This window comes from Manis pentadactyla, chromosome X (genome assembly GCF_030020395.1).
Source record: "Manis pentadactyla isolate mManPen7 chromosome X, mManPen7.hap1, whole genome shotgun sequence".
Taxonomy (NCBI): Eukaryota; Metazoa; Chordata; class Mammalia; order Pholidota; family Manidae; genus Manis; species Manis pentadactyla.
In genome coordinates, this window is record NC_080038.1 from 127,951,828 (window position 1) to 127,972,131 (window position 20,304).

The following is a 20,304-nucleotide window of genomic DNA, read 5'->3' on the forward strand; positions in this document are numbered from 1 at the left end:
AACTCAGGATTCAGACTGTTTCCATCTGGTTTATCAGGTGAGACCTTGTGTTTCCCTGACTGAGTGCCCACTCTATGCAGTCCCACTGCTGCTGAAGGGGCACGGGGTGGCAGCAGTTTCAGAGCAGTGCTGTTGGAACTGGGGGGACAGTAAGCTGAGTCCTGGGGTGGGGCACATCCCTCCAGAGACAAACTCTCTCAGTATCTCCCTCAAAACATTGCTGAGCTCTGTTCCGGATATCCCTCTGCCGTTGTCTCTGCTCACAGAGGCAGCAAGCACAGGTCTGGGAGTTCTGAGAATCTGTCACTTCCTTACTGGACAGCCCTGGGATGACCACTTGATGCTCTAGAGCCTCAGTTTTTTCCTCTTACAAATAAGACTAATTCCTCCTTTTTTTGACCATCCGGGTCACTGTGAGGATGACCTTTGGACAGTTCCAAATGTGAGGCTGTGTTTATGTGCTGCTCTAAGCTGGGATGTGACAACTGAGTCACAGGCTAGTTAAAGAAGGGGCACTTCTCAGGCAATTTCACAGCTGTATCACCCTGCCCTTACCTCCCCTCAAACTTCACCAGTCTTGGCTGAATTTCCATGTGCCCCTGTACCTACTGGGGACAGCGACGGTCCTTTGGCTACAGGCATGAGGGATTCTTGGGAATCCTGCATTTGGGGCATTTCACCTGCCCCGGGCTCCAAGAGGACACTCTGACTGATGAACTTGTATTAAGGAGTCAAATGCACTAATTTAAAAGGTAGACCTCTTGGCTTCCCCAAGAGCTCACCTGCTTACCCCACCCCACCCGAGGCTTGTGGGACATGCCTGCTGCCACTAGGGCGGGTAAGGGTGTGAGCCAGGAGAGTGGGAAGCCAAGGCTCAGCTTGCCAGATCTCTGTGCCTACTCCTTGACCGACTGCACAGTCAGCCTCTTTAGTCCATCCAGTAGGTGGCTCTCCTCATGGTGCCATGTGAGGGCCCCTCTGCCATTACACTATTACAGTGGCATTCAGTAGGTCCCTAGTAAAACACTTCTGAATGGATGAGCCACACATTCGTGCCTCCAGCAACTAACTCTGTAGTTTCTACTCTAAGAGAGACTAGTGGGATTGGAACATGGGAAAGTGCCTTAGGTGTGTGTGTAGGCGGGGGGTTGGTACCAGTGCAGGGATAAATGTACACACCACACACACACACACACACACACACACACACACACACAAGCCCGACTCTCAGAGAGGGGACATCAGGTTGGTAGTTGCAGAGCAAAAGAAGGGACAAAATAGAGCTGTAAAGTTCAGTGTCCAAGATCTAATGTCACTAACATTCTAGTGTGAATACATACTACAGCTCACCAAGGATATTTGCATTTACAAGCCCTTCCTCCACCCACCTCATGCTACAAGAAACACAAAGAAATGAGTCTGTCTTGGTGAATTTCACTTATCAGTGCTCCTAAAAAGTAGAAGAAAACTGTCTTTGAGGGTGTCAGGGTGACAAGTGTCAGAGGACCCCTCCTGGGGTGAAGAGGGTCCCTACTAGGAAAAGGGAACTCCTATGTGTGTCCCAAGAGCAGTGTTCTCATGAACACCAGTCCTGAGCCTTGGCAGGAAGTTCAGGGCTTGCATTCCAGGGCTGGGCCCACCTCCCAGGAGCTGGTTCCTCTGAGGAACTTAATAACAAAGGTCCTAATGCTCTAGAAATCAGCCTTGTTTTGGAGATGGGGGCCAGGTGGGGGTGATGCTAAAGAGGAGGAGACCCAGCTGAAATGTCAGTCCTCTGCTTTTCCATGTCCTTGTTTATTAGACCAACCTGAGCTGTTGGGTGTATATATATCTTTGGGATTCAGTACTTGGAAGGTGAGGATTCTGCAGTCTGAGCAGGTCTTGCGGTTGTCTCTACAGTGTGGGGGGTAGGCTTTTCATTATTTTTCCAGAACCATCCTTCCATGGTTTCCACAAAGGGTTGATGATTCTGGGAGCATAAAGGTCAGCCTGGCTTGCATACTAAACAGGGCACTTCCAGACATGCATTCGGTTTGCGACTGTCTGAGAGGATAGCAGGCAATAGTTGAGAAAGCACCAGACTGGGAGTCCAGGGAACTGGGTTCTTGTCTTGGCTCTGCCATGAACAAGACCCTGTATGACTATGACGAAGCTACTTGCCTGCTTTTGGGCTCAGCTTCCCTATTTGTGAGAGGGCAAAATTGAAGTTGCAATTCAAAGGGCACTTTCCTGCTCACACGTTATAAGTCATGTGCTTTCTTGTCTTCCTCAAGGGCCAAAGTACTGTCACACTTTCAGTGCCTCAGCAAAGAGGAAAGCTGTAGGCCTTGCCCTCGATGCTTTCAGAGACACTCACGTTGTTGAGTTCCACCAGGCACCAGCAGCTGGACTTGTATGGGGGTGACAGAGGAGTCCCCTATTCAAACTGGAACAGAAACAGTGAAAGCGTCCAAGAAAGTGCCGGCATTCTTTATATAGAGCATAAAACACTAAGGAAATAAGCTTTCCCCCTTATCCTGAGCATTCTCCTAGACCTTATCTTTCCAGCTGTCTCTTATTTTTGAAAAAATGTTCATACTCTCAATAATAGGCAATTTTTCTCACAAAGACTGAAGGCATGCAAACTATTGAGTCAGTTCATTTCTGGTTTGTACATCTCCAAACTAAATGAGCAGCAGTACTTAATGAAAGCACTGCTCAGAAATATTATAAACAGGTTGGGTGTGTTATACTGATAACTCTCAAGAGTCATCTGTTTCCCCTCCACACACACACAGAAAACACCTAGTTTTATTTGTTTCACCTTACAAATCATGGGACTCCAGGAATTAAAAGGGGAGGATAATGCCGGGGTGCTGTGTAGGCTGCACCAATATAAGCTGCAGAGGCAAGGTAAGCCCTTGAATAGGGTGACCACCCATCCCCCAGTGAGGGGGACCTGCCATTTCACTAACAGAGAGATCCCTTCGTCTCGCTGACAGTGAATGGAAGAGTCAGTTCATGCAGGGCTTTAGAGCTGTGGAAGCCAAGGCCTGGCGACCATAGGCAGCAGGCCAGACTCTGCTCCTGTGATTGTCACTTCACTTCTCTGGCCATCAGTTTCTGCTCTTAGAAAATAGCCTGACTAGGTATCTTCAAACTGATGGTTTGGGGGTATAGTAAAGAGGAATCCCATCTCAAATGAGCTTTTTTAACAAGGAGACAGCATAGTTTGGAGAGCACATCACCCTGGGATTATTTTTTTTGGTATCATTAATATACAATTACATGAACAACATTGTGGTTACTAGACTCCCCCCATTATCAAGTCCCCACCACATACCCCATTACAGTCACTGTCCATCAGCATAGGAAGATGCTATAGGATCACTACTTGTCTTCTCTGTGCTATACTGCCTTCCCCATATTCCCCCCTCTGCTACATTATGTGTGCTAATCGTAATACTCCCTTTTCCCCTTATCCCTCCCTTCCCATCCATCCTCCCCTGTCCCTTACCCTTTGGTAACTGTTAATCCATTCTTGGGTTCTGTGAGTCTGCTGCTGTTTTGTACCTTCAGTTTTTGCTTGTTCTTATACTCCACAGATGAGTGAGATCATTTGATACTTGTCTTTCTCCGCCTGGCTTATTTCACTGAGCATAATACCCTATAGCTCTATCCATGTTGTTGCAAATGATAGGATTTGTCTTCTTCTTATGGCTGAATAATATTCCACTGTGTATATGTACCACATCTTCTTTATCTATTCATCTACTGATGGACACTTAGGTTGCTTCCATTTCTTGGCTATTGTTAATAGTGCTGTGTTAAACACAGGGGTGCATATATCTTTTTGAATCTAGTATCTAGTTTTCTTTGGGTAAATTCCTAGGAGTGGAATTCCTGGGTCAAATGGTATTTCTATTTTGAGCTTCTGGAGGAACCTCCATACTGTTTTCCACAATGGTTGAACTAGTTTACATTCCCACCAGCAGTGTAGGAGGATTCCCCTTTCTCCACATCCTCTCCAATACTTGTTGTTGTTTGTCTTTTGGATGTTGGTCATCCTAACTGGTGTGAGGTGATATCTCATTGTGGTTTTAATTTGCATTTCTCTGATGTAGAGTGTCTTTTCATGTGCCTGTTGGCCCTCTGAATTTCTTCTTTGGAGAAATGTCTTCAGATCCTCTGCCCAGTTTTTAATTGGATTATTTGCTTTTTGTTTGTTGAGGTGCATGAGCTCTTTGTACATTTTGGACACCCTGGGATTTTAGTCAAGGCTCCATGAGCTCTCTCAGAGCCTCAGTTTTCCCATCCATGAAAATGGGGCTAATGTTACCTACCTCGCTGTGTTGTCATGTGAGTAACTAAAATAACCTACTGCAAGCATTCAATCTAGTTCCTAGAAAAGGAGACCTTCAGGAAATGTTCATTTGTCTTTCCTTTTGACTCTGCATATCTTTGGTTTGAGCTCTTTGTTATATTTTTCACAATAGTAGCATATACATATTTAATGACAGGTGGCTGGCCCTGGGCCTAATTGTTACCCAGGTAGCTTTGCCCCCATCGCATTTCTTTACATGTGCCCTTTTCTTATCCAACCTCCTCACCTCTCCAGGCTCTCCTGGCTGGTATTCCATGGAGGAGAAAAGCCTCTGATCCATTTAGTCACACTGAGGCATGGGACATGTACACGTGACCCCTCCCTGGAGACATCTATAAGAGTGGAGGATGACAGCAATGCTTAGCCCTAATGAATGAGCCCTCCAATGGGATATTATGAAATGGGTGTAAAGGGCAGTGGAGGGATGCTTGGGATGCTGAAGTGGAGAGAAGGCTTATAGGTAAGTCTTCTTAAGAGCCAGTCCCATTTTAAACTATTGACACTAATTTTCAGCCCCATTCCCTGCAAAGTTAATGGTTAAGTTGGCCAGAGCAGGTTCTATTTGAACAGCTGATCAAACCACAGCAGTCAGATTGAAATATAAGGGTTAGTTTTGTATTCATCTGCATGAGCCAGGGCTGGGCAAGCCCATGGGCCACTGAGCCCTCAGTGGGCAGCACCAGTTCACAGTGGCGGGGTAGAAAGAGCACCATGCTGGATGCACAGAAAACAACTTTTGTGTCTGAGTTCTGCCTCCAGTTCACTGTGTGACCCTGGGCTAGTCACTTGATGTCTCTGGGATTTAGTTGCTGACCTTGTTAAAACAAGGCACTGCATTAGATGTCTCTGAAGGCCTGTCCCTGCAGGAGCTTTCTGTGATCTAAGCTATGCTAGCTAATGAGAAGAACTGAGGAGAGGCACTACTCTCACCTTTGTGTCAACAAAAAAGCATTACCAAAGACCACCCTCCAGCTAGAGGCTGTCAGAGAATGATAAGGCCTGAAGTGAGGAGCCAGCTTCCTTAGGATCACATAGTTAGGACCAAAACTTGAAAATAAGCCTTCTGGGCTTCTATTGACTTGGATGGTAAAGTTGAAACTGAGAGATTGGAGGAAAGTATTAAAAACTGACCTCCAGCTGACACAAAAGCCCTAGGTAGGTTTTAATAATAATAATAATAATAATAATAACAAGAATGGCCTTACCTGGCCCACAGTCTCCCATTTGTTTTTATACTCTAGGATCATAGCAAGAGACACACCCATTGCTCATCTTCTGACTGGTGTCCGTGGGGGTTCTAGTTTTGAATAAGAAAATACAAGAGCTAAAAATGATATCTTAGACCAACATGAAGGACTGGGAGGAAGCTAGTCTCAAGGCCAAAGTTGCTCCCAGGAAAAGGATTTCTTTGTCACTCATATGGGCTTGATGGAGAATGTCTTATAAGAATGACCCAGGAAAAGAGAGCATTACCTTAGAGAAATCATACATGTGACAGACTAAATGAAAATTAATTTTTAATAAGAGAGCCAGACTAGAGGCTACTAAATCCTTCAACTGGGCTTGATAACAAAACCTGGAAAAGGGCTTACTTTTTATATATGTAGTTTCAAAATCCACATTTCACCAAATGGCATTAGAATGCAGAAAGCTACAACACTAGAGCAGGAGGTGGAAATGAACTTGGTAAGACACTGAACATTCACTTTCTCCAAAGAAAGTATCTTAACGTGTATCATCTTGTGGAAGATTTAGCTGAAGCTGAAGACAATATGCACATCCCCGACGAAAAGAGAAAACATAGTTGGTTGGGCTGCAGGAAGGGTTAGAGATGCACCTGGGGGCAGCTGAGGGGAGGGCAGCATGTTGTCAAGGCTGCTAACTTCACTGTGCCAACTGCAGTGCCCTGCACAGTGATCAGCGATGGCTGCCCAGGGTGATGTCTCCTGTAGGCTGGCCCCAGAATGCTTAGCCAACGGTGCCAATAACAGCTCCCCAAATGAACACTGATTATGTGTCAGGCACTTTCCTGAACACTTCCCGTACCCCGTCTCAACTAACATTGCCAACAAACCAATGAAGTAGTGACTTCTGTTGTACTTATTGCTGTAGATAAATAAACTGGGCTTCACAGTTACAGCCACACAGCTAGGAAGTAGTAGAGCTGCAATCTCAACTCAAGTCTGTCGAACTCCACAGCTTGTAATAACTCTGATGCCCCAATGATCTTCATCCAGTTCCAAGATGTCTGGACATGAGCTAGAGAATATGAGCCATCCTGTCCCAAAATGGATAATCAAGAGATTTAGATAGTAGTCACCCTAGGCAGTAGAACTGAGCAGAGAGAGATCATGATCATGGGGTTGGGGACTGGAGAGTAATGTGCACATATGTGTTCATGCACACACTGTGACGGCACTGAAGGAGGTAGAGGGTAGGGGCCCAGAGTCTGGATTTTAGTAACGAGGGAAGCAGAGATGGAGGCACTGCTGACTGGACAACTCAATACATACACAACCTTGGGTCATCACCCACATTAACTGATATGTTACTTTTTGGAAAGGTCATAAGCAGCTTTGTCCACTCTACTAAGCAGTGGCCTTCAGGAAACCTGGGACCTTGGCTTCTTCATTTTAAAAAATTTCCCATAGTGCCCAGTAACAATAATATTTGGTCTAAAGCTTCTTGGTTTACCAAATACTTTCACAGACTCTGACTGGACCTTCACAATAACTCAGCAGCTGTTACTGTCCTCACTTTGTAGATGAGGAAACGGAGTCTCTGAGGGCTGAAGGAACTTGGCCAGGGACACACAGCTTGTGTGGAATCGCCACAGCTGCCCACTCTCTTAATCCCCCCAAGCACATGTGCCAACACCAGGTAATATCAAGGCACCTCACAACGGATCCGGCACAGAGCAGCTACTCAAGAGATGTTAGTTTTCCCCTTACTTGACCTTTTATGACTAAAACAATGTTTTCTTTCCAGTAACTATACCATACATGGTATCCCAATATCTTCAACAGAGACCTGTCTATGTTCTCAGAGAACTTACCATCGATGGGAGGAAGTGCAGCTAGCATGCATGAACCTGAGGAGAGCAGATGACTCATCTGTGGCCCTGGCTCTAACGCGGTGAAAACTCAGAGGATGCTCCACAGTGGGCTGGCATGGCCTGGAAAGGTTTCCTAGCAAACATTGGAAGGGCCTGAAAAAGCCAATCCATCCATCCTCCCCTATTTTTTGTCTTGGTCCCAGAAAGAGGAACCTGTGCTGACAGAAACCATTTGATCGCCCTTCCTTGGGCTCAGCACACTGAGTCCCTTCCGTATTGATGAGGTTGTATCCTAGCGCCCCACAGCTACAAATCCCACTGTCAGTCCGCAGAGCCGAGAGCATGGCCTTGTGGGGCCTTTCACCAAGAGGGCAATGTGTGGCCTCACAAGCACCCTGTAGTCTGTGGCAACATCCACAGCCCCGTTGGAGAACACATAGTTGATATTTCAGACCAAGTCAATAAGCTGCTTTTCACAGGGAGAAGAGAGAACAGGATACACACAGTTTAACTAAAATAAAAGACACTGTTCATTTCACCCTACATGTTAGCTCCAGATCTTGCCAGCGGTTTGGTAGCAAGTCAAAGCAGAAACTGACATTTGATGTTCCAGAGTCTTCTGGTGAGAACCAGATAATGAATTACCCAATGAACAGTTTCTGGCTCTCTCATCCAGGACAAACCTTACGCTGGCTGAGATGCCAAGATGCTATGGCATTAGCAAACTACCAAAAACAATTTAGCAGGACAATGCAAGTCTAGAATTCAGGACAGACTCTTTTCTCTGTTGGCTGCAATCTAGAAATATGGCTAGATGTAATTTAATCATCCATATTAGACACTCATACCATGACATCCTAAACAGAAATATTTTATGTTATGTAAGTGAAAAACTTTTTATTCAATACCGATTTTATTAAAAACTTGATGGCTGCTATAGCCAGATTTCATCAAACAATGAGGGACAATTAGTATGATATAAAAAGTTCACTATAAAGATGTTATTTTATTCTCCAGACCTCCATGGTGGTCTGCATACACTAGGTTTTGTAGCCTAATACTCAGATAAAACCTGAGAGTAGGAGATTCTGGCTGAATTATGCCCCACCCCATCCCCATCCCTCCAAAACCAATCTGCAATGACAAGGCAGGAGTCCCTCATAGGAAAACTTACAGACTGTTCTTCATGTAAAAGAACATAAGAACTCCCCAAACACTAAAGAAATAGAGTGCTCTAAGCCCATCCTTTTCCTGGCCTTCCCTTCTGAGAAGTCGGCTGCAAAGGCTCCTGGAACCTGAATGCCTTTGCCCAGCAACCGCACATCAGGTGGCAGGCTCACTCTCTCCCGTGTTCAGGGAATTCCGAGTCAAGCCCAGGCTAGTGTCAGCTGCTCCCATTATATATAAGTCTTTTGCAATTCGATGGATGGCTTGGCCCTTATGTCTTGAGGATTGGAATCTCCTGAACAGGGATTGGATTTCACTTTCCATGTCTACAGTGCTTGCACCAAGGTTATTAATATAGTCTAGAGACGGGGATCATATTGAGAGCAAGCTGGAATCCACATAATAAAGTCTGCAGCTTGAAACTAGTCTGTACCAAGCCCCCAGGGGAAGACTGAGTCACCTAAAGCAGCCAGCCACCCCTGGGGAACTTGGAGAAATATCCAAGTCAATTCTGTCTGGGACACGATTTTCCTTTATCTATCAGCCCCACTCTCCCAGACTCCCCACCCACGCCTGGAGGTGCCCTGCAATGCTTATGGGAGAAGAAAGTCACTCACAGAACATTCATTTCCACCAAAGTGTTAGAGACTCAGAGAATTCCCTTCTCCAAAGCTCAGTTTTAAATGAATGAATGAATCATAACACAATGACTTCTACCAATCTAAGAATCAATAAGGCCATTGGAGGAGAAGGCAACATGTGTGGACAAATCACAATCTCTGTGGAGTCTGACCAGGACTTGGATCTCAGTTCTGCTCCTTACTAGCTGGGTGGCCTTAGGCAAGTACTTAACCTTCCAGAGCCTCAGTTTTCTCCTCTGTGCAATGGGTATGATAGTAACAGCTATCTCATAAAGTATGAATGAGAGATAATATGTGTAATGCACCTTTTACAGGACCTGGCAGAGAACAGGTATCCAAGAAATGGCAGCTATTGTTCCTGAATAAGGCAGGAGAGATGGCTGTGTCCTTTTTTGCATCCTTCAAATCCTGGGTGAATTTCTGCATCCACTCTGGACAAGAATTGTTCTGCTCAAATAAGTCATTGGATCTATACACGTTTTACTATTTCTTCCACCTTCATGTTTTTAATTACCCAAGTAATTCATTACTGAGAACTCTTTATAAAAGTTAAATATCATAGAAAACACAAAAGTTCTCTTGACCCCCCAGACAATTCCATTTCCTTTCCCTGCGGTAGTCAGGTTCCAAGTCTGCTGTGGGTTGGGGGGCTTTTTTTAAGCAAGCGCACATATGAATACACCCATAAAAATAGTGTTGTGTTTTGCATGGGCTTTTTAAAAAAATACAAAATGCATGTTTTGATATTTTATTGCAATATGTATATGGAAAGGGAACACTGGATTGCAACTTGATGAGTTTTCACAAACCAACCACACATCTATTCAGTTATATCAGGAAACATCACTATCACCCCAAAAGCCTCTCTTATGCCCCTTTCCAGTCAAGAAACTCCCAACAGCGGCCACTATTCTGACTTCTATTGGCATAGATTAATTATCCTTGCTTTTGTGCTTTATATAAATCGAGTTGTACAGTGTATTAGTTTTATATTGCTATGTAACAAATCACCACAAATTCTACAGCTTAAAACAGCACAAATCTATCATCTCACAGTTTCTGGATTCTCTTCTCAGGGTCTTAAAGTGCTCCAATCAAGGTGTCAACTGGGACTTCGGGGTCCTCTTTTAAGCTCACTGGTTGTGGCAGAATTCAGTTCCTGGAAGTTGTAGGACTGAGGTGCCTGTTTTTTTGCTGGCTGTTGATCAGGGGTCATTCTGAGCAACTAGAGGCCACTCACATTCCTTATCACAGGCTTCCTCCACTTAAAGCCAGTCACAGAGAACTTCTCTCATACCCATCTCCTTCATGCTTCCACTCTCTGATTTCCTCTTCCACAAGCAGCCAAAGAACATGGTCTGCTTTTAAAGAACTCATTTTATTTGGTCAGACCTACCTGCATAATCTCCCTCTTAAGGTTCACTATTTGGGAGTTCAATTAAATCTGCAAAATTCCTTTATAGCAACACCTAGATTCGTGTTGGAATGAGTAACTAGGGGAAGGTATGTGTACACCAGGCTCCAGGAATCTTGGAGGACCATCTTAGATTTCTGCCAACCACATACAGTATTTACTCTTTTATGTCTGGCTTCTGTCACTCAACATTATATTTGTGAAATTCACCCATAGTGTGAGGAGGTCTTTTGATGAACATATGTACATGTAGAAATAAAAATTTTTGTTGTAAGGGACCAAGACTTTGGAGTTCTTTGTTAGCACAAAATAGCTCAGCATATCCTGACTGACTGATACAGAAATCTGGAAGTGGAATTACTATGACCAAGGGTGGTCAGTACTGCATATTGCTCTCCAAAAAGGCAGTCCCATGAATACTGTACGAGAGTACCCTGCTAGCCACATCCTTACCAACACATGTTAGAAGTGTGTGTGTATACATGAATTTTGGCCAACCTGGGCTTTATTTTGTATTCCTATAAAATAAGGATTTTACCCTGTGAAGGATGTAGGAGAGCCCACTCAACCCTCTGCCTGCCCAAACCACTAACATTATCACCAAGCACTGTGACGTCCCTTACCGTGCTCTGCTTTTTCATAGAACTTATCACTCCCAAATATTTAATATATTTACTAACTTTTGATGTTTACTGTTCGCCTTCTATTTCCACCAACTAGGATATAAGCTTCTGCATAGCAGGAATCTTTGTTAGTTTACTGATATATCCCAAAGGCTAAGAAGAGTGCCTGACACATAGCAGGTGCTTAAAAATATTTGCTAAAGGAACAAATAAATATTAACCCAAGATATGAACTTCAGATTATTATAATTATTCATTATAATAAATTATTCATGAAGTTAGAGTGACCATATATTTTCTAAATCAAACAACTAAGACACTGTCCAAAACAAAATGTTTTCTGAATTTAAATGTGGGAAAACATTTAATTATGCATTTATATCCATTGGAATTCCTTTGCCCCACTTCCCCAACCTCATTTATTATTTTACTTTACATGGTTGTGTTAGGCATTTTTTCAGAATACCCTAAATTCTTTCTGGATATGACGGTAAAGTTGAAACAGCTGCAGAAAACCAGAGAGTTGAAGGTGCTCTCTTCACAGAGCATTGTGCCATTCCGAAACAACAGACTGTCACTGCAAATTCCTCCCTGGAATACCTTCCATTCTCACTGCAACTTATCATTATGTTGCTCCTCCTTCAAGATCGGACTCAGCTGGGGTCTAGAGCTGAGCTCTAGAGTTGGGGTCAAAGAGAATTCTCTGGGACAATGGAAATATTCTTCATCTGCCCCCTCTGATACCACAGCCACTAGGTATCTGTGGCTACTGAGCACTTGAAGTGTGGCTAGTGTGGCTGACAAATTAAATTTTAATCCATCTTAATTACAAGTCATTTTTATTCCATTTAATTTTAACTAAGTTAAATTTAAATGGCTGCATGTGGCAGGTGGCTACCATAGTGGACAGCACAGCTCTAGAGGAAGGAGATGGAAGACTGGAATCTATTTTTGATCCTTTGGCAGCTAGAGGGATCCTGAGACTCAGTGGTGAGAGAAGAAGGTGCCATGTCCCTTTCTTCACGGCCTCTTCCCCCAAGTGATGTTGAAGAAGGAACTGAGTGCTTACATGCCTCTCTCCAGGTAAGGGAGCTTGGACTGGGTGACAGAAGGAATGCTCTCCTATTCATTGAACATCACCTTGACTTGTTCCTTTATGTAGTCATTGGCTTAGGCTGTGTTTACACAGACCCCCACTGACTTGAGCCAGAACTCTGGAAGTAAAATGGGAATTGTGGAGACATGATTTCACAACTCACACACAGTTCCCCTGCTCACATTATGCATTGTGCAGCTCACCCTGGGGAACATGCAGAGAGGCGCTCAATCTACCTGCTGGAGGATTGGACATTTCAGAGGAGGTGGTAATTACTGAAGCAGGTAATGGATCATAAGGAAGTAAAGTCTAGATAGGTTATCCAATAAAGAAAATAACCAGACTCAGGGTTTCAAAAGAGCAAAGAAAAAGAATATTACCTACTTTGAGTTACTTCAGGGAGCAGAGAATATCTGGTTCCACTGTGCTGTTATGAAATTAATTTGAAGTTGGAAAACTGTAATATATTACAGCTATCAGTCTCTCTGGACGGTTTTACAATCAACATGTAGAATATGAAAAAAGAAAGATGCCAATAACATATTAATGTGGTATTCGGTATTCAATCTTCTTTATGCAGCAGAATATTACAGCTGAGCAAAAAATGATAAAAAAAAGTTGGTTCTCTTTCATACAAAGAAACAGAAGAAGGAAACTTGAACTTTAAATTATTCCATCTGTCACTTGCCATTGATTGAGTCTTGCTCATTAAGATTAATTCCAAGCTAGAATATCATTTTTATCTTTTCGGCTCTTGAGAAAGTATGACTTTCAGCTTCCTTGATTTCTTTCTTTTTCTTTCCTTCTCTTATTCTGCTTTTCCCCCTGTATTGGCAGCTGCCAAGAAAGAAAGGGACACTATCCCATGGTGTTTCCCTTCTTATTTGAGTTCGTCAGGAAATATATGTACCCGCAGTTTAGCGCCTGGTCTCCACCTACAGATATGTTCAATCGAAGTCAGACATCCCCTTTTTCTCTCATTTGCATACCATGTTGGTACAAGAAGGGTGTGTGGCTTCTCTCAGGCAGAAGAGAACCCAAACTCAGCTCTACCATAAACTAGCTGTGGGTTCTTGGGGAAGTCATTGACCCTGATGCTCAGCTTCCGCTGGAAGCGAGATACTAATGAAGAGGATGGGATGGCTGAGTGAGCTTGCTTTGTGACTGCTGGCTGGTTCTCACTAACCTTTCCTCTGACTTCTCCCTTCCCTTGCAGCATGCTGAGGTGATGTAGACATTCCTAGTAAGTGGCAGATAGCAGGTGTTCAATAAGCATGACTTCATCTCTCCCTCCCCTCTGTTCTCAGCAAAACAGCTAGAGCTGGATGGTAAACAGGGCCCCCTTGTTCTTACCCCTGCCTTTCATTGCCAGGGATAAGCAGAAGGGGCAAAGCGGAAAGCACTCGTGATCACAACATGCTTGCCATGATAACCCAGGTCCAAATAGACCCTGTGAAAAAGCAGAAAGTCAGAAGTTTGTGTGCAATTGCTTCACCCCATTCCCCACTACACCCCAACCCCCACCCCCCATGGATCTATCTACTTCCTGCTGTCCCTACGCGTGGGCTCAGGACCCACACTTTCCCTTCTCTCGCCCTTCTGAGCCCACCCTCAGTTCCTTCACACTGCACTGCAGATGAGTGCTAATCCTCCTTGCGCTACATTTATTTTCACATGGATCAGAATCTTCAAGTGAAACAGATTGTTCTCTGAGTATAAAATCTGCATCGACCAGTGGGAGAATATCCTCCATTTCAAAAGCCTTTTCTAGCGATCTGGAATAAAGCTGTGTGATTACATGCCCACAGGGGTGAGCCAACACCACAATGGGTTCTTGAACCACAGACACGGCCAGTGATTTTCCCAGTGCAGATTGCCCAAGTGATTACACACACGAATGAAATCCTCCTAAGTCCCCTGTCAGTTTGAACAAGTGGGGGCAGCAGAGAACAGTTTGCCAGAACCACAGAAGCAGAACAAGCCTAGTGGGCTGAGAAGCAGCAGTGTGAAGAGAGGTTTCTTGAGATGGCAGGTAGGAGATGGGAGAAGAGCTGATGGCAAGAGAACTAACAGAACCGAAGAAATAGGGTCTAGGCTTGCACAGACAGCATTGGGGCTGGGGGTGGAGATTGGTGATCGCCAGATAGAGTGTCCAGGGAGGAAGCAAATGATTCTTCAAGACACTAGAGCAGCTCTTCTCAACCTTCTGTGGGTTTTGAAAGAGCCCAGCTTTGAAAATCTGATGCAATCTAAGGGCCTTCTCTGGAGAAAATTAAACACAGACAGAAATTTTACAATCAAGCTCTAGGAGTTTTTAGCACCCACCCCAAACCCATGCATGGAGTCTAGATCCAAAATTAACCTAGGTTCTCAGGGACAGTTAAAGTGAATCCATTCATTCATTCAGGTTTCTCATCCTCTTGGTTGTGTAGACCTGAAACAGCCTCTCACTCTGGAAGGGTTGGGCCTGTCTTTAGAGTGACTCAGGTTTGCATGGGTTGTAAATAATCGCAGAGTAGCTTGGGCTCTGCAGTTGATTAAGAATCCACATATAAGATTTGGGGGTTCCCCTTCTACTCTCTACTTCCATCTGCTAGCTCACATAGATATTCCAAAGTGCTAAGGACTTTACTTTCCTAACCTAAATATGGTCTCACAACAACTCTTACTTTTCTTATCCCCATTTTATAAATGACAAAACCGAGGTTAAACAACTTGCCCCAGTTCACAGAGCCAGCCAGTTACAGAGCTTGGATGGACATCCAGCATGTTCTGAGCCTGCAGTCTGGGAAATCAACATTATCTATGCTGCCCATCAGACCCAGCTCAGGCTTCAGAGCTTTTAGAAGAATATTTGAACATTATTCTAGGTAGGAACATTGTCCGGGTCAGGTTCAAGTCTGCTTTTCTGATGGACAGTAAAGATCCCAGTCTTTGCAATCCTTGCCTAATATTTGGTGAGGCAGCTGTGACAGCCACCTCGGGCAAGTGGGACCTCTGCTGCTCACTGTCTCTATACCCTCAGCTCACGTGTGCTACTTCTTTAAACGCCTGCCGCCCAGATAACTGCATAGGTTTGTAGATGCAAAAATGCAGCAGCCCCAGAAACCAAAAAAACAGCTTGTTGAATTTTGTAGAAGTAAGTAGTTTTCTTTCATTTTATTGTTACGTTCTGTTAGATTTCAGTTGATCAAATGTTGTTGTTAACAAACGGATGTTTCAGAAAAAAAACAGCAGAGACCCCAGTGGTGTGTGCAACTTCCTCCCCACTTGATGACAGAAGTTGAGATCTATTAGGAGGTTATGAGAAAAGGTAGCAATAAAACATGGGTTCAACACCTGCTGTCATAGTTGGCCTGTAAAATAAAAATCAATTTCCTTAAATGATTTTTTTAAAATACCATGTTTGTTAATTTACTTTTTGAACAACCCCATGGAACACAAAACAAATATGATCACAAAAGCAGGCATTTTATGTAATAATGAAATCAGACACTACATCACATAAATAACAGATTCTTGTGGATTAATTTAACTTGTCTTTATACAAAAAAATTCAGCTGCTTTCCCTATTGTTCAATCTGCTGTCATCTTAGATGTACAGGGCTTTTCACCAGCTTTATAAATAAATTGGATCAAAGCTTCCTACAATAAAATGAAAAACAATTAAAAATGCTGTGCTTCTCAACTAGCTGCGATGGCAGAGCACGACGACTGATATCCATCAATGTGCTGGGATTTGTTCTGTTTCCCGTATCAGAACGCATTTGTAAAAGACTTTTCTTTCTTTCTTACAGCTACCTGGAATAATGAGAATGTCCAGTAACCCACTTTCTGATATTTTAGCTTTAAGTTATTCTTTTCCCAGAGGATAAAGCAATTGTAATTAGCATGATTTCCCTACATGCTTCTGAAGGATACAGTGGTCTTCCAATGACACACTGCTCTGACATGCAACATGGCAAAGCACCTACTTGCCCAGAAAACAGTGCAGTCCTCAAGAGGAGGTGGCAGAGAAGGAAGAGATGTAGGAAGGGGAAGAGGCAGTGGGAGAAAGAGGAGGAAGGGAAAGGAATAGGAGGAGGGGTTTGGGAGAAAATTCTTGAGAATTGAAAGAAGAACTTTGAATGGACTGGCTTGAAATGCAGAAGCAAATGAGTTATTAATTACCCCCAAAGAGATCACCTTTTAAACCAGAAGATACTGAGTCATCTTAAAGAAGTGAGTTTTAGTAATTTCTTCCATTCATTGAATATGAGGGCTCACAAGTAGGTTGACATCAGTTACAGAGAAATAAAGAAAGTTACACTTCTGCACACAGGTGACTTAAATGAAATTACAAATGTGGTTGTGCGAACCCCCACAAAATTTCCAAGTGATATCAAAATGCTTGCACATCTTTAATCTGTAGCTGAATTCCACAGCATAGTAACTTCACAGTACATTGTCAGCTACTACATGAAAGGAAGTGCTCCATGGTCAAATGAATTTTGGAGAAGCTGAGTTAAATAAAAGAAGTAGGTACTTTAATTGCTGGGTTTCTTAGAATTGGTAGTGCTGATCGGCACTGTAAATCTCCCACAGGGGCATCTAGCACATTATAGTTTCCACAACATAGTTGCTGGGAGCGTGTTGTTCACAAAAGGCCTTTTAGTATCTCATTGATCTAGTATTCTCTGAAAGAATTGGGGTAATATGGCTCAGTCATTCAAGGTGCTTTTCATGGTATCTGGGCCTAAGACACAGAAGAGAAAAGAGTCACTAAAGGATGGACAGAGGGACTTCAAAGGCAAACTTGCCCTTCTTCTTAAGTTTCCTTTGACTGGCCCTGGGCTGCTCATGGTAAGAACTCACTACCTTGAGGGTAGATAGTGAACAAACCTCTGGGCCCCACACAAGTGCAACCTCTTTTCACTGCTTCGACTGTGCATCTGGCTGTGAACAGGGATTATATTGGATCTAGCTCTTCTGGAATAAATTCAAAGGGCAAACAGCTGGAGTCCTCCCAACTGACAGGGGACCCCACTCATTTACATGAGGCCCGAAAACTACAACCTGAATTTATCATAGCTGCTAGGCATTTCACCAATAATTGATGATTGGTAGGACCGGGTGTGGGGGCAGGGGGAGAAACAGAGCCTTTCTGGCAAAGAAAGTGTTTGTCAGGTCTGCATTTAAGAAACATGGTAGCAGAATATTTTATTTTATTTTTGCCCTAAGAATGATGGCCAGGTTCAAGAACTTCAGCAGAACTCTAGATATTGGCTGAGATCAAAAACAGTAGAATCCTACCAGTTCACACGCCCATGACCTTAACGTCCCCACCCCCCCACCCCCCAACACACACATTATCTGGAAAGTGACAGTTCTCTCAAAGCCCTTTATTGTGTCTTTTCATGAATATGGGATGTCATGCTTTCCTGGAACAACTAAGTTTTCTGTCAAAACTCCAAAAAGATGGGAGGTTTGCTAATGCAGTGTTAGGTTAATGAAATGTAATCTTTCTGCCCTACTTCTGAAGCTCTCCGATATTTTCCATGTAATTGTCTTTGACTTTTAATTGAAAGCACCATGTTTTTTACTAAGCGAACCCATTTGAGCCTTTGGTGATCACTTAAGACCTACTTCATTGCCATCTGGCACTCATCTGAAAGCAAGATTATGTAGCAAATGCATGTTCAGCTCTGTCTGCTGCAGTCATCTATTGATCTGTGGTTCTTGGGGAAGAGGGGTCTTACTCATATTTTCAAGCTCTATCTTATAATGAAGGTTCCTTGGCTTCCCATGGTTTGATGGCTGTGAAATCAATTATGACTTCAGTAGCACTGACAATGTACTATATTTGTGAAAGGAAAATTGAAAAATTGTTACCTGATGGATGAGAAATGATTTTGACATTTAAAAACAGAAAATGCTTCTCCATATCTCTTTCAAATGATGTCTGATGTTGACATGAGCATTTATGTAATTCATCCAGTTGTAGGAACCATCATGTACTAATGCTTAATAGCAGTAAAACTGATTACAATGGGGAATAATACTTCTTCAAAATCATTCCAGCCTTCTTCTAGGCCCATCATATCAACTCCATAATAATTAACTTATTTTGCTATAATTCTGCTGCAACAAACCCAGGAGAAGACATAATGGAGTACCTAGAATTAAAGCTAAATAGATGGGGCAATAGGCCTTAGTCCAAAGGTTTGCATTCATTCAGGAAAGGCTTAATGGACAAGATGAAAGATGGAAAGGTATCATCTCCTTTTCTTTTATAGTGAAAGCCAAATCTTCCCTCAATAACCCAAAGGCAGTTTTGACAAAGAGAGAAACCAAACGTAAGGTTTAGGTTTGGGGCAATCTTTTTATTATTATTATTATTATTATTATTATTATTATTATTAAGGTATCATTGATATACACTCTTATGAAGGTTACACATGAGCAACATTGTGGTTACAACATTCACCCATATTATCAAATCCCCCACACACACCCCATTGCAGTCACTGTCCATCAGTGTAGTAAGATGCCACAGAGTCACCACTTGTCTTCTCTGTGCTACACTGTCTTCCCTGTGACCCCCCACACATCACATGTGCCAATCATAATGCCCCTCAATCCCCCCCTTATTCCTCCCTTCCCACCCATCCTCCCCAGTCCCTTTCCCTATGGTAACTGTTAGTCCATTCTTGGGTTCTGTGAGTCTGCTGCTGTTTTGTTCCTTCAGTTTTTGCTTTGTTCTTATACTCCACAGATGAGTGAAATCATTTGGTATTTGTCTTTCTCTGCCTGGCCTATTTCACTGAGCATAATACCCTCTAGCTCCATCCATGTTGTTGCAAATGGTAGGATTTGTTTTCTTCTTATGGCTGATTAGTATTCCATTGTGTATATGTACCACATCTTCTTTATCCATTCGTCTACTGATGGACACTTAGGTTGCTTCCATATCTTGGTTATTGTAAATAGTGCTGCAATAAACATAGGGGTGCACATGTCTTTTTGAATATGGGATCTTGTATTCTTAGGGTAAATTCCTAGGAGTGGAATTCCTGAGTCAAATGGTATTTCTATTTTTAGTTTTCTGAGGAACCTCCATCCTGCTTTCCACAATGGTTGAACTAATTTACATTCCCCCCAAGAGTGTAGCAGGGTTCCCCTTTCTCTACATCCTTGCCAGCATTTATTGTTCCTTGTTCTTTGGATGTTGGCAATCCTAACTGGTGTGAGGTGATATCTCACTGTGGTAGGTTTGGGGCAATCTTAACAGAAAATTAAATGTAAGGTTTAGGTTTGAGGCAATCTTAACAGAAAATTATAATCTGTCTACTGGTGATGAGATCAGAGGAAAACATCATTCTACTTCAGTTTCCCCACAGTGGTTGGCTTTCGAAGACGGAAAATAAAAGGTTTCAAAATTTCTGCAGACAGAAGTACATATTTAGGAGCCATCTCTCCATGGAAAGGACCTGAGTAGCAGGACCATATCCCATCAGGTCAGTAAGAAGACAGAGTGCTCCATGCTCACTGAGTTCACCAACCTGTGTCTGCACTGGGGGAAAATAGTGGCAGCTCCGGAGGGCTCTGCAGGTTGCTGCTACCTGGAATACCGGCTTGCTCCTTCCTTTGCTCCTGGTGCCCTTGACCACATCCTGCCCACCCGCTCTGGGTCCGGCTGCATCAGTGGTCCTTATCCTTCCTGCGTGTCGCCATTCTCTCACCCTTACACTGTCCTGCTATCAAAGGACACAAATGGGCATCTCATTAATAAATGCCACTGCTTCTTAATTCTCCATCACATCTGGCCTCTCAAAAGGATTTGATGAGTTCTTGAAATTCTCTCCCCACTTCCCATCCTGAACATTTACCTCTCCTGGTCTCTGCTTACTTCCTAATAAATCCCTCCTGCATCCCTTGCCGCCTATATGTGGGTATCTTCAAGACC